This window comes from Astatotilapia calliptera, chromosome 15, assembly GCF_900246225.1.
Source record: "Astatotilapia calliptera chromosome 15, fAstCal1.2, whole genome shotgun sequence".
NCBI classification, from domain to species: Eukaryota; Metazoa; Chordata; class Actinopteri; order Cichliformes; family Cichlidae; genus Astatotilapia; species Astatotilapia calliptera.
The window spans coordinates 9,239,191-9,251,745 of record NC_039316.1 but is presented as its reverse complement, the minus strand read 5'-3'; the positions used below and the strand labels follow the sequence as shown (position 1 = coordinate 9,251,745).

At 40.4% G+C, this 12,555-nt stretch overlaps 1 protein-coding gene across 5 annotated transcripts in view; it reads left to right on the top strand.

The window, feature by feature from the left end:
• The first annotated feature begins 35 nt into the window (after positions 1-35).
• wasf1 (WASP family member 1) overlaps positions 36-12,555 on the top strand; it is a 63,276-nt gene continuing 50,756 nt past the window's right edge. For 2 of the 5 annotated variants that reach the window (XM_026194016.1, XM_026194015.1), the window contains exon 1: positions 38-485. The gene's annotated coding sequence lies outside the window, so the exon portion shown is untranslated. Of the gene's footprint in view, positions 486-12,555 lie in introns of all 5 variants that reach the window. The other 3 variants (XM_026194012.1, XM_026194014.1, XM_026194011.1) reach the window with 3 other exon arrangements.

The following is a 12,555-nucleotide window of genomic DNA, read 5'->3' as shown; positions in this document are numbered from 1 at the left end:
GTTTGAGATAATAAGCCAATACCGCGAACGCGCACGAGCCTCCCACGAGTACACTTCAGCAGCAGCATGGGACGTTTTCTCGCGCCCCAACAATAGAGTGGTACGTACCATTATTACCGATTTCAATGGGGACGTTTTCTTGTGGATATACGTAATTTCACACTACTTCTCTTAGAAAGAAAACAAATGTCGCATACGGGTAAAAATCAAAGTGGTTTTATGACGTGAAACCTGATGTAAGCTTAACCGGACTAGCTTTATTGCCAATTTCATCAACATTTGCCCAGAGAATCCCTTTGGAAAAAAAGTGGCTGGATTCATCTCCGCCGCCGCCTCTTCCAGCAGGAGTACATTTGATTACGGAGACAGTACAACCATGGATCCGACCCGGGGATTTAAATTTTTGGACACGGTGGCACACTCTGCTGCTCAGTAAGGATGGAGAGAAAATAAGAGGGGTTTTTTTCTTCTTACAAACGTATCAGGTAAATAATTTCTTTTTAAATTTTGCACTGCAGTGCATCATGCAAAATGGGACTTTAGTAACGTTATGTTATCGCTATTAGCACAGCGGCAACTTACCGTCATAAAACCGAGTCACCGTGTTGTAACATTAGACTTCAACTGGAGCTGCTCGACTAATAACGGTCTTGGTAATTTAAAACTGCCTGGCCATCACTGACTCCCACGTTTACCCGGTGTACAGTTGACAAATGTGGCAATGAGAACAACGTTAGGCTACCAAAGTGGTCAAAATCCCACAAAGTAGCCTACCTACCAGTAGCATTTTTATTTTTGAATGACTAAAGGAGGAATTGGTAATGGGACCGCTGGGTGATAAATTGCAGCTGCACATCTGCATGAGATCCCGCTGCAGCGTCTTGACATAGTGAGTCTGAAGAATATCACACTAGTGAGAAAAGCAGAGAGCAAATATTTGCAATGCTCCCCAATTAACCCAACGTGCATAAACAAATAAATAAAAAGACGTAGAGTGTGTTTTATTTGTTAGCGAGTTTGTGGAGTGGGCAGTTTGCTACAGTGTCATGAAGGGAACCACGGGCAGTTAATTTTATAAGAATGCATTGATTTGCCTCTGCGAGGCAGAGGAGAAGGAGGACAGGGGTTGGGGTCTATTCCAGCCAGCTTCGTTTGCAGTCATGGGGGGATGGTAAGCCTTCAGCCCAGTGAAAATCATGCTCTGTGAAATCCGAAACCTTCTTTGTACTACTTCAAGTGCAACAAGAAAAGTGGGCACGAGGGGCATCGTCGTTTTGTGACCGCTGTGCAGTAATCAGCTTTTATATGTAGTGACAGCACGAATATGTTCTTTGATACACAGGAGGCCGGCTAATATGGGCTTTGCACTTCATCAAAGTGAGCATATCTTTTCTACAGTCTGTCCAGTTGAGACAAACTAAGAGTTGGGTCTTTGGATTGCTGCAGGTAACTATTGCCTGCTGAGTGGCCAGCAGCATATTTCATGGTTTGCCTCTTTTAAAAATGCAATAGTAAATGTAAGAACAGCCTGTAGTGACAGTGTGGGTTCAGCTTCGTGGTTGATGATGAATGAATCACCTTTAGAAACATCAGCTGCAGAGCTATTGCTAAAAATCCATGTATGCCACTGTGGATGCTGCTTCTGACAGTGGATTAGTGTGCCTCTGATGTGTTAAAATAACAAATACAGAGCGAGGTAAACTAGGGTTTACATGTGATGGCAGGAATTTAATAATTATTCTTTTTTTTTTTCTAATAAATAGTGAGGTTAAAAAAAAGAAAGAAGCTATTTATCCTACAAGGCTAGACATCTTGTCCAAATCAACAAATGCAGAGCTCTGTACACTCACATTGCCTTGGCTGTGATTCAGTGGAATGCATAAATAAGACTTAATTCCTCGATTTGATCAGAAGCTGCATTAATAATTAATGCAGATAGAGAAGATGTTGACTCTTTCCAGATGACCTTAAATATTTACCTGTTCTATCAAATTAGCCCACATCAAACACACACACACACACATATATATATATATATATATATATATATATATATATATATATATATATATATATATATATATATATATATAATTAATTATTTGGCTACAACCACTGAATACCCACCTAGTTCCACCTGAAAAAGACTTTGTGGGCCGAGAAGATCTGTCATGGTCCTGTATGATGGCTGGAGCAGAAGAACTCAACTTCAAGGGAAATACTACTTTAGTCTTGTTCTGATCAACTGTATGTGACCTGAACTGCAGATGAGTAAAATTTACAGTAGTGCAGTGAATGTCACCAAGACTCCAGATGAATGGATATCTTTTAAAAACGTTTAAAAAAAAATCTGTAGGTTAAGAGCATATGGCAGAAACAAAATGGTCTGTGGGCCATTGCAGCTGTTAAATATATCAGCCTGCAGGAGTGGCCTCCAAACTATCACATGACTGAGAACTATAGCCTAGCTTTCATAAGCGCTCAGAGGGATCATGCAGGGACCATTTGTCATATTGTTTGGATTCAGAGCTGGCTTGAGGACATAATCCAGAGACTGTCCCCTAACCACCGGTCTGATTCAGCCTCAGTGGACATGTCTTAAAGGATGTCTGATGTGGTCCAGACAAGAGGCAGTAGTTCAGTTTGAGGCAACTTCTTTTTAAAGCAGGCGACTTTCTGACCTTTATGTTATATGCATGTCTTTTTTGGTCCTGAAAAACGTCATGCCAAGGTGACAAATACACAGTTGAGGGCTCTGTTCACATTGGCCGCTCTTTGATACATGAATATATACAAAAGTTTCTCAGTTTTGCTACAGGTGTCTCCTCAGAATAGAATCGAGCCTATTGCCATTTTATGTTATGCTGTTTGTGAACTTTTTGCTGTGAGGGATGACATTTCATCAGTGTGCACTTCTCGTGCTTTTTTATTTAAATGTGTTTCATAGGCCCTCATGACTGAACAGCCTCCTGTGGAGGCTTTTGGAAGTCTATTATTTGTTGACAGTGCTCTGATCCTCTGCCAGTCTTTGACTTTCTCATGCTAGCAAGAAATCTCTTTCTCCTCTGCTGTCTTTTTTTAGGGTCTTTCTTTTTGGTCTTTCTCCTCAGAGGAGGAGAAGGGTGATAGGGGGACGCAGAATGACAGGGGTCATAAGGAAAGAGTGAGTAGAAAGAGAAAGGAGGGGAATAGATGAGAGTTAAGTGAGTGATGGGTGCCTGGCATGAGGAGGCGAGAGGAGGTGGTGGGAGGAAGGTGGGCTAGGGATTCTGGGAAAGGCAGAGAGCGCAAAAATGAATGCGAGTGTGCGTAATGTGTAATGCCAGCTTACGTGCCATTTAGTTGAGCTACAGGCAGCCCTCCTATCTCCCAGCTGTTAGGATCCTCCAGAGGGCCCAGCACACAGGAGCTATTGTTCTTCTTGGCCAGGCCCACAGCTCTATAATACTGCTTCTGTCTGCAGTGTGAACTGGTCTGACAGAGAGACACCAGTGCACGGTTAAGCCTCCCTGACTGGTGCTCCTTGTGTCTTACTACCACTGCCTCCACCACTTCCAAGAGTTTACACCAACTGCCTCACTGTATTTCTTTAACCATTTCTTTTTAACTTGCTTTTCTTCAGTAGGGGATGCTGTCCACGTTCTCTCCTTTATTAATTTTTTGCTTTGCTTCCATGTCTTAATCCAGTCCTCGGTCAAACTCCAGGGATGGAAGTTGTCATAGTGTGCCTTAACTCAGGACTTACTGTTGTGCCTCATGGCAGATAATGTTTTGCTTTCTTTCAGTGATGCCACCCTGGAACAAAGGTAGAACGCCATTTTCAGAAATAAAATACATTACTTCTATTGAGAAGAAAGGCTTAATATCTCCAAAGATATATAAAATCCAAAATTTTGATCACAGAGCACCATAACTTGATCTTTAGTCTTAAAAATCTGCTATACCATGTCTTTTATAAATCTGGCATAGTAAGTAACTCTCTGCCTTTTGTCTTTTATCTTCACACAAGGGAGGAGAGGGTGTTGACAGGCTTTCTTAGAGTTGACAAGGTAACTCTGAAAAAGACTTGCCTGATAGTGCCAGAGGGACAGTCAACTGGACAAAAAGAAAGATATCACAACTGAGTTTAAGGGTACCCCTTTCCCATCTGTAACGATCTGTTATCTGTCTTTCCGTCATCTAAAGCTGAATGGAACACAAGGCGTTATTCCCTTCAGTTTATTTGCCTTCGTTATATCTACACAGCACGCTGTTGCTGCCACAGCTGCACAGTGTTTAAACACATGCAAGAGTTCTCTCATTCACTACATCACTTGAGGCTCTGACGAGTTTTAGAAAGGATTTGTCTTGAGTTGAGACTGTATTTCATATCTGTCAGATGCAGCTTGAGGAATAGGAAGTGTATGTACGTGCTGTCTTAGCAGTCTATGGTACAGAGCTGATTAAAAAAATAACAAAAAAACAAGCAAGCAAGTAAATAAATAAATAAATAAAAATATAAGGAAAAAAGGTTGAAGGCTTGAAATTCTGGCTAAAAATATTTTGTCAACTTCCAGCTCATAGAATAACAATCATGAGGTCTTTTCTGGGCTCACATGCTGCAAATTTAATAAAGAATCCTCTTTGGACTTGACATAATAGCCACGCATTTGGGAAATGGAGCACCATGGTGTCCCATGACTGACCTGGCTTATTCTGCCAGCTGAAAGCCAAAATCGCTACACAATGGGGTAAACTGTGGACGGTTGAAGCCACTCCCCTGGTGTCAAGTGTATGTTTGGAAGGTAAATGTAGTCTGATCCCTTTCTCGGCACAATGTAGGCTTCATCTGCTTTAGGAGCAAACTGGATACACGGTTCTCCCTGGGAACTTTAGGCTCAGAGACTAACAGTGTTTGTATTTGTGCGTATACGATGTCCAGAGTTGGGGGTTTTCTAGGTGTTTATATTGGCAAAGCAGTTAAATTGTAAGTTGCCTTTTCTCAATTTAGATCACCATTTATTTTTTTCTGCCTTGTTTGCTACCATTAGTCAGTGCTGCTTTCTGACTTCAAAACGATCTCCTCAGCTGCACTTAGAGCATGTGCATATTTGAATGCATTTGAATATTCAAAGTTAGGCAAAATAGAGCCATAATGTTTCGCACAGAATAAAAATATAATCTCTTCTGTTTTACCCGTCTTCCTCATTTTGAATACGTGTGTTCTTTTTCTGTCTTGATTTCAGCCATATCTTCAGTCTCCTATTTTTGCCCATTTCACTGATTGGTTCTTATTGAGCTGGAATGGCTGATGCCCTGGTCATTGTGATCATGTGCGATGATTGATGGAGGCTGAAAAATGGAAAGCAAAAGCACCTTTATCACAGCCACAGCTTGAATCTCTCTTGTCAAGACTTAGTATGTCTGTGTTCAATTACAGATGCACCGAATTTTCATCAGGATTTTCATAAGCACTCATTTTTCTTCTCTGTTTCTCTCCCTGTGGTGGAGCAGGGAATACGTTACCATCAAGAATAACGAATAAAATAAGAGATGCAGATGAGATTTTCTCTTGGGCGTATTATGTTTTACACAATTTCTTTAGATCTAGTTCAGGATTATTGTTACCCTGAAGACTACCATGTTTGTTAGAAGTGCTGCTGCTATAAAAGATCTTAATATTATAAAATGTTATTTAAATAGTAGTCTTTAAAAGAGGAAAACAAAGCCATGGCTAATAAAAAAATGCAAAAAGGGATGGAGGAAAATGGTGGGAAAAGAGGACACAAATGGAGCAGTAACCTTAGTGTACACCTTCAGTGTGTTTGTCCACTGTTTCACAGCAGGGGTGCCTGTGCACACAGGCAACTGCTGCTTTCAATTAGAAGCCAATATTTGGCTGTTCATTTACAGCTCGCAGCAAGGATCCAGCTCTGCTTTGATTTGCATGAGGCCCAAGTACAAGGCTTGTCTGATTTGCACTGGATGGAAGCCCAGCAGAGGCTGTGAGTGTAAGCTGCTCTTCCCTCTCAGATGGGACGATCGGAAGTGGAGGCTCGCCTTTCCTTTTGTCTCTGATGGTTAGCAGCAAATGCCAAATTCAATTAAACCCTCTGCAAGAAACCTCCTATTCAGTAACCACTTCATCTTTTTTTCTTTCTTTTTTTTTTAAATACATGCTTATCATAAAGCGATTCTGTCAGTCCTCCAGCACAAAAACTGCTCCAGAGCAGGGGTCAGATGGAGTTTAGGCATTTGTTACTGGCTGTAGGATAGGGCGTCAATGTGTGAAGGTTTTGCTTCAGTAGAATCCTATATGCTGTAATTTTCCTGTAAAATTCATTGCTGTGGCCAGAGGAAATATGGAGGTAGTTATTGATTGTGATTATCTACTGTCAGGCCTCTCTAAAGTAGAGTAAAATGTATCTGATATGATGCTGAATCAAAGTCATTCTAAACTGCCAAGCCATGGGAATGGTCTGAGATGCAGCAGTTGCTTACATAACAGTCTTTCATTTATAGACACATGCCCACAGCTAAGAGCGTGTCTAGGCTCACTGTTATGTAAGAAAGAGAAAAATCCTCTGTGTTCATATACATTAGAGATGATACATCTTGAGATAAGTTATGTTTCTAGACTAACATTACCAGTATGGATTATTTATTAGTTGTACATCTAGAGCAATAGGTGGGGGATCAATGTGTGTGTTTTTTGCTTGTGTATCACACCTGACATCACGCATATCCTGGTGCATTTTTATTTATTTATTTTTAAACATTTAGTGCTGTTGAGTGGGTCACAAGATGGCCGATGTGTGAATGTGATTCATTGCCTCAGAGGTCAGAGTGTAGCCAGCCAGTGAGCTGTAACTGTGAACTGTCATCCGCTTGACATAGCCACTTACTACTCCGCTGTTTTTATGATGCAGGACACTGATGGCTATGGTCTGCCCATTGCAGAATTAGTTTGAGCTGAGAACACAAAAATGCAAATAGGACTGTGGCAAAAAGAATACTGATGACAGTTATTTCAGTCGGTACTTTAAGCTGAAACCTCTAATGTGTTCTAGTTCCACGCCATTAATATAGTGAATGACATAACAGATTGTGCTAGCTCACCACGGCAGGAAATTCTGCTCTTTTCCTGCTGCAGAGAAATGTTAATTTTGTTTGTCGTGTTGCAACTGGCTGGTTGACAGTTCCTAACTTTATCAGTACAGTATGCATTTCTATTCAAAATTACTTGCTCTGTCAGTTGCGTTTCCATTGCATACCAATATCAATAGAATACAGTCAACATGGCAGTCAGTAAATCTGCCATTTACACAGGTATAAAGTAAGTTCTTAGAAGGTACTTGCATATTACACCTGAATCCCAACTCTCTTCTGCTATACCTTTATTAAAAACAAAACATAATTCTAGCACCACACCTCCCCATTACATGAATAAAGGCTCTTTGAAGACCTTAAAGGCTACCTTTTATCCCTTTCTATATTATATACAAGGTGATCAGCAACACAGGGGCACCACAGGGGACTGTCCTCTCCCCCTTCCTCTTCACCCTCTACACCACAGACTTCAGCCACTGCACAGAGACCTGCCATCTTCAGAAGTTTTCTGATGACTCTGCGGTGGTTGGATGCATCAGCAGGGATGATGAGACAGAGTACCGGGCTGTGGTCGACTCCTTTGTCACGTGGTGTGAGCAGAATCATCTGCAGCTCAACGTGGCAAAGACCAAGGAACTGATCGTGGACTTCAGGAAGACCAGGAAACACTTGACCCCTGTTTCAATCCAGGGGGTCAGTGTTGACATTGTGGAGGACTATAAATACCTTGGAGTACACATTGACAATAAACTGGACTGGGCTAAAAACACCACAGCACTTTACAGGAAGGGCCAGAGTCGTCTCTATTTTTTGAGGCGACTGAGGTCCTTCAACATCTGCCAGAAAATGCTGAGGATTTTCTATGAGTCTGTGGTGGCCAGTGCGATCCTCTATGCTGTTGCATGCTGGGGGAGCAGGCTGAGGGTCGCAGATGCCAACAGACTTAATAAACTGATCCGTAAGGCCAGCAATGTTGTGGGGATGGAGCTGGACTCCCTCAAGGTGGTGTCGGAGAGGCGGATGCTGTCCAAGATAAAGACAATGTTGGATAACACCTCCCACCCACTCCATGACATGTTGGTCAGTCACAGGAGCTCGTTCAGTGAGAGACTGAGATTACCGAAAAGCACCACTGAACGACACAGGAAATCATTCCTGCCTGTGGCCATCTCCCTGTACAACGCATCCACTTAACACACTGTTTGCTGCTACAACTACACATGTTTCTTTTCCAAATATTTATTTATAAGTGACTTATGTATGTATGTATGTATATATATGTATATATTGTACTATTCTTAGTTAGCGTATTGTCTGTCTTGTCTTAATGTTGGTTTAAAATGGAGCACTGTAACAAAAAATAATTTCCCCCAGGGATCAATAAAGTATTCTGATTCTGATTCTGATTCTGATTTTCTGTGATATGTATACTATTAAGGTTATTTACATTTATATTTGGATTAAACGTGGCCAAAGTTTCAGATAAACTGAGGGAACACCATGCACACCATGGATAAGGTAAATAAGAATTATTTTGAACTGTGAATCATGCAAAGCTGCCCTAAAAGTATCCAGAATAAAATGATGGGACTACAAATTAGATCAATGGGTTCACTTTAGCAACTTTATTTTTTTTTTCCCCCATAAGTGCACAATGAAAATAAAATGCATTCACTTTATCTTGCCATCTAGGGTGTAGATGCAGTGTACACCCCAGATGGCAGGTGTTCAGGCTAGTGCACCAGTTGGATAAATAACATACATATATCTGGAAGGTTTTTGTTGCCGCCTGAAATTTTACTCCCAAATTTAAAGACGTTTGCGTGCCTTTATTCCAACCTATTGGTGCAAGGTGTAAATTCAAATTCAGTAGCACAATGGTCACATTTAAAAACTGTCACAGAAATACATACGGACCACATGAAACATCCGTGATAACCTGGAAAAGTTAGTTCTGTGAACGGTGGCATGTGGACTGCAGTAATAATGGTCCTGTTGTTTTGCAGGAAAGGTTATTCAGCCCTTGTTTAGGCTCTAAAGCAATCCATAATGGCAAGAGCCAAAAAAAAGAGTCAATCGCTGGGATGGTGGGTGATCACTTAAGGTGCTCTCTGAGTATTAAATTTGATGAAGATTTTCTGTCATAATCTGCACTCCCTTCTGAGCTGCAGATTATGACATATAGGAGATGGGTATTCACCAAAGAATGTTGTCTGCTTGTGTTTGCTTAATCAGCCTTATAGCTGGTTAAATGCCAGGTCATTATTTGGATTAGCATAGCGTGAGCTGCCTGGAGGAAAGCCATCCTCCTCTATCTAAAGAGTAAAGAGGCAGCCCACATAGGTCCTTCCTGGAGTGTAGGATAAGGTCAAAGAACCATTTTACTTTAGTGTGTTTGGTTGTATAAATGCTAGCGGCATCTTGAGGCAGAAGTCTAGTTTGCGTAGCCTCAGGAGGACAGATGGGTGCTGACAGACAGACCTGGCCTCGGCACTTGGCCTGCTGGAAAGCTTTTTTCTTTTTTCTTTTTTTCCCTTAGTTTGTCTCGCCTTCTTCATTACAAGCTTCCTGTGTGCTTCCTGTCTCACTCACACCTCTCATCCACTGCCTCTCACATATATATTATATTCCTCTCTGTCGTGTCCTACTTTACATAAGCAGAAGCTGCACATTCACTGCTGACTGCTTTCGGTGAAGCTCATGATTGCTGGTTTTGCGGTCAACATTAAGTCGTAGTTGTACATCAGCCATGTCTGAAGGATTGATCAGATTTAAAATGAGTGCAAGGAAAGGTGACAGAGAGTAACGGTAACAGAGAGGAAGCAGAAGAAACAAGGGCACATGTTGCCTAGAGCTTTATATATAATTTTCCCAATGCATAATTAATTAAAAAAAAAAAAAGAATATTTGTAGTTTTTTTTTTTTCAGCCAATTGAGCTATTTAATTCGTTTAAGTTATTTAATTTAAAAGCTTATTTTAAATTGCCACTATACTACCATCAAGGTCTTAGTCTAAAGCAGGGGTGTCAAACTCAAATACACAGTGGGCCAAAATTCAAAACTGGAACAAAGTCGCGGGCTAACTTTAATATTTATTGAAAATAAGAATGAATCTTTCCTTATGGACTCAAATAAGTTTTGCTGGAAAACTGAATATGGAACAAGCAAAGCTTAATACTAAACAATATATATATATATTAGCTGTATAATACCAGTAGGCCTGCTCTAATAGTAATTTGGTATGGCCAAATGTAATTAGGCTGCGGGTCAAATTTGGCCCACGGGCCAGAGTTTGACACCTATGGTCTAAAGCATGACTAGTTTAATTGCCTTCATTAGAACCTACATGCTTACTTGGTGAGTTGTTTATTGTATTTAGCTGTTGCAAACACCTGACAGTTACCTTCTCACTTTCTATAGACACCTGCAACAAGCAGGGGGGAATCAAGTTTATTTCACGGTTTTCATAACATTATTTTTCTGATTTAAATTAAATAAAATTAGTTCCTATATAAGTTAAACCATATTAATCTTTAAAAATGTATTTAATTAATTCAAGTTATCAAATTTAAAAGATAAGTTTATATTGTCAGTGTATTACTATCACGGTTTGATTCTAAAAGAGTCACTGGTTTCATTGCTTTCCTTAACACTAACATGCTTACTTCGTGAGTTGTTGTATTTTGTTGTTGCAAACCTGTCACCCTTAGGTTTATCATTCATTGACAAGGTCAAAAATCCCATTTCCTGATTTATTTATTTATTTTAATTTTTAATATCAAAAAAGAGAGTGGAAACATAGAGTTGTTCACACCTTATTATTGTTATTGTTATTATTGTTTTTTTTTCAATGTTCAGATTTTTTTTCCTTGCAACTGAAACAGAGAGCATATTAGAGATTGGAATCGAGAAGCGGTTCTTGTAGAAAACCAGTTCATAGTAGCTCAATTCCTTTGAATCATTAGCCTGCCTGTCTATTGATCCTGCTTATCAGTTCTTGCACTCTCACTATAATCAGCTGTTTTCAGTTCGAAAGTCAGAGGAGGAAAATAGCGAGGCAGTCTAGAGCATGGATATGCACGTTTATGTTTATTGCACAAAAGGGCGAGATAAATGGTAACGTGGTAAAGTAGAAAACTGCATCCAGGAAAGAAACGACCGCATTATGCTGCTAACACAAGTTTGTTTTTTTGCAAGCATCTACTAGGTCGGCATGCTAAGCTAAGCTAGGCAAGAACCCAGAGTAAAAGCTTAGTGATTGCCGACCCCAGCAGCCAGACCCTTAACTTAACAAGTAACAAACAGATGAGCAGTCAGGCTGTAGCCTCTCTTTCTACCTGTTCCCTTTTCTAAAGCAGATTCAATGTGACGGTTGCTTTTTTTGTGCTTGTTTTCATCTTTGCTTTGTGCGGTTAGGTTTGTATTCTACCAGGAGAAAGATCTTCGAGATGTGTGTACTCATTAGGAATTTGTGTTGGTCAGTGCGGTTGTAGCCTCAGGTTTAAATGGCGATTATGAGATGGCGTGTTTCAGCTGTTTTAAAGAGTAACATGAAAGAGCAACATGAAAGTAATTTAACAAGTACTATAACAAATTACATTTTCCCAGGAGTAGTTAAGTGACGTACTGCATTACCCTTAAGAAAAGCGTTTTGTGTAATATGTGTAATGATGACTTTTTTTGAGTAACGACTCTAACAGTGATCACAACAAACAGGGGAAATACCTCAACAAACATGCAAACCTTTGACGCACAGCATGCAACTAATTTGCATGAATATAATTTCCTTATTGCTGCTTGGCAACGGTGGTTATTCTCAAAATGGAGCCGGTGAGAACTTAGTCTGGAATCAGTTGCCAGTGTTCTCGGCTCTTACTGGTGACTGGCCAGTCAGCCTCCCTGATCTTCTCTTTCATGCATGTGCAATATGGGCACAGCACCATAAGCTCGCTCACAGCCACATGCTAACATGCTAGCATGTGTTAGCATTTTCTTCACTGTAAAAAGGCACAAAATTTGCCAAAGTAAACACAGGCAGTAGTTGGTGCCGTTCTAGAAAATTTTCCACTAACCATCAAGCTGTTCAGTCGAAATGCTGTTGAGAGAGTGCATTAACTTGAATGTCTTATTATTCCTTGCAAATACCCAAATTTTGCTTAGTTATAGAAAATAGAAGAAACTTATTTCCCCGGGCTTTGATTTGGATCACAAATTATTAAAATGCATTGGGGAGTTTAACGAACCTTGTTCCTGAGTCTGAGCTTACTTGATTAATATATGTAGTGTATTTACTGCAGGGGGCCTCTTTTCCTGAATTTCTCCTGCATATCTGTTAAGGGGCGGAAGACACTTCTATGTTTGCAAAGTGAAGGGCTCTTATGTGTGGGAGGGAGAGCTGAACTATTAGTTTAGCTTAGGAAGTGCTTATCTAGTAGCAGAGGAGCATCGAGAGCTCTGGGTTGTCGA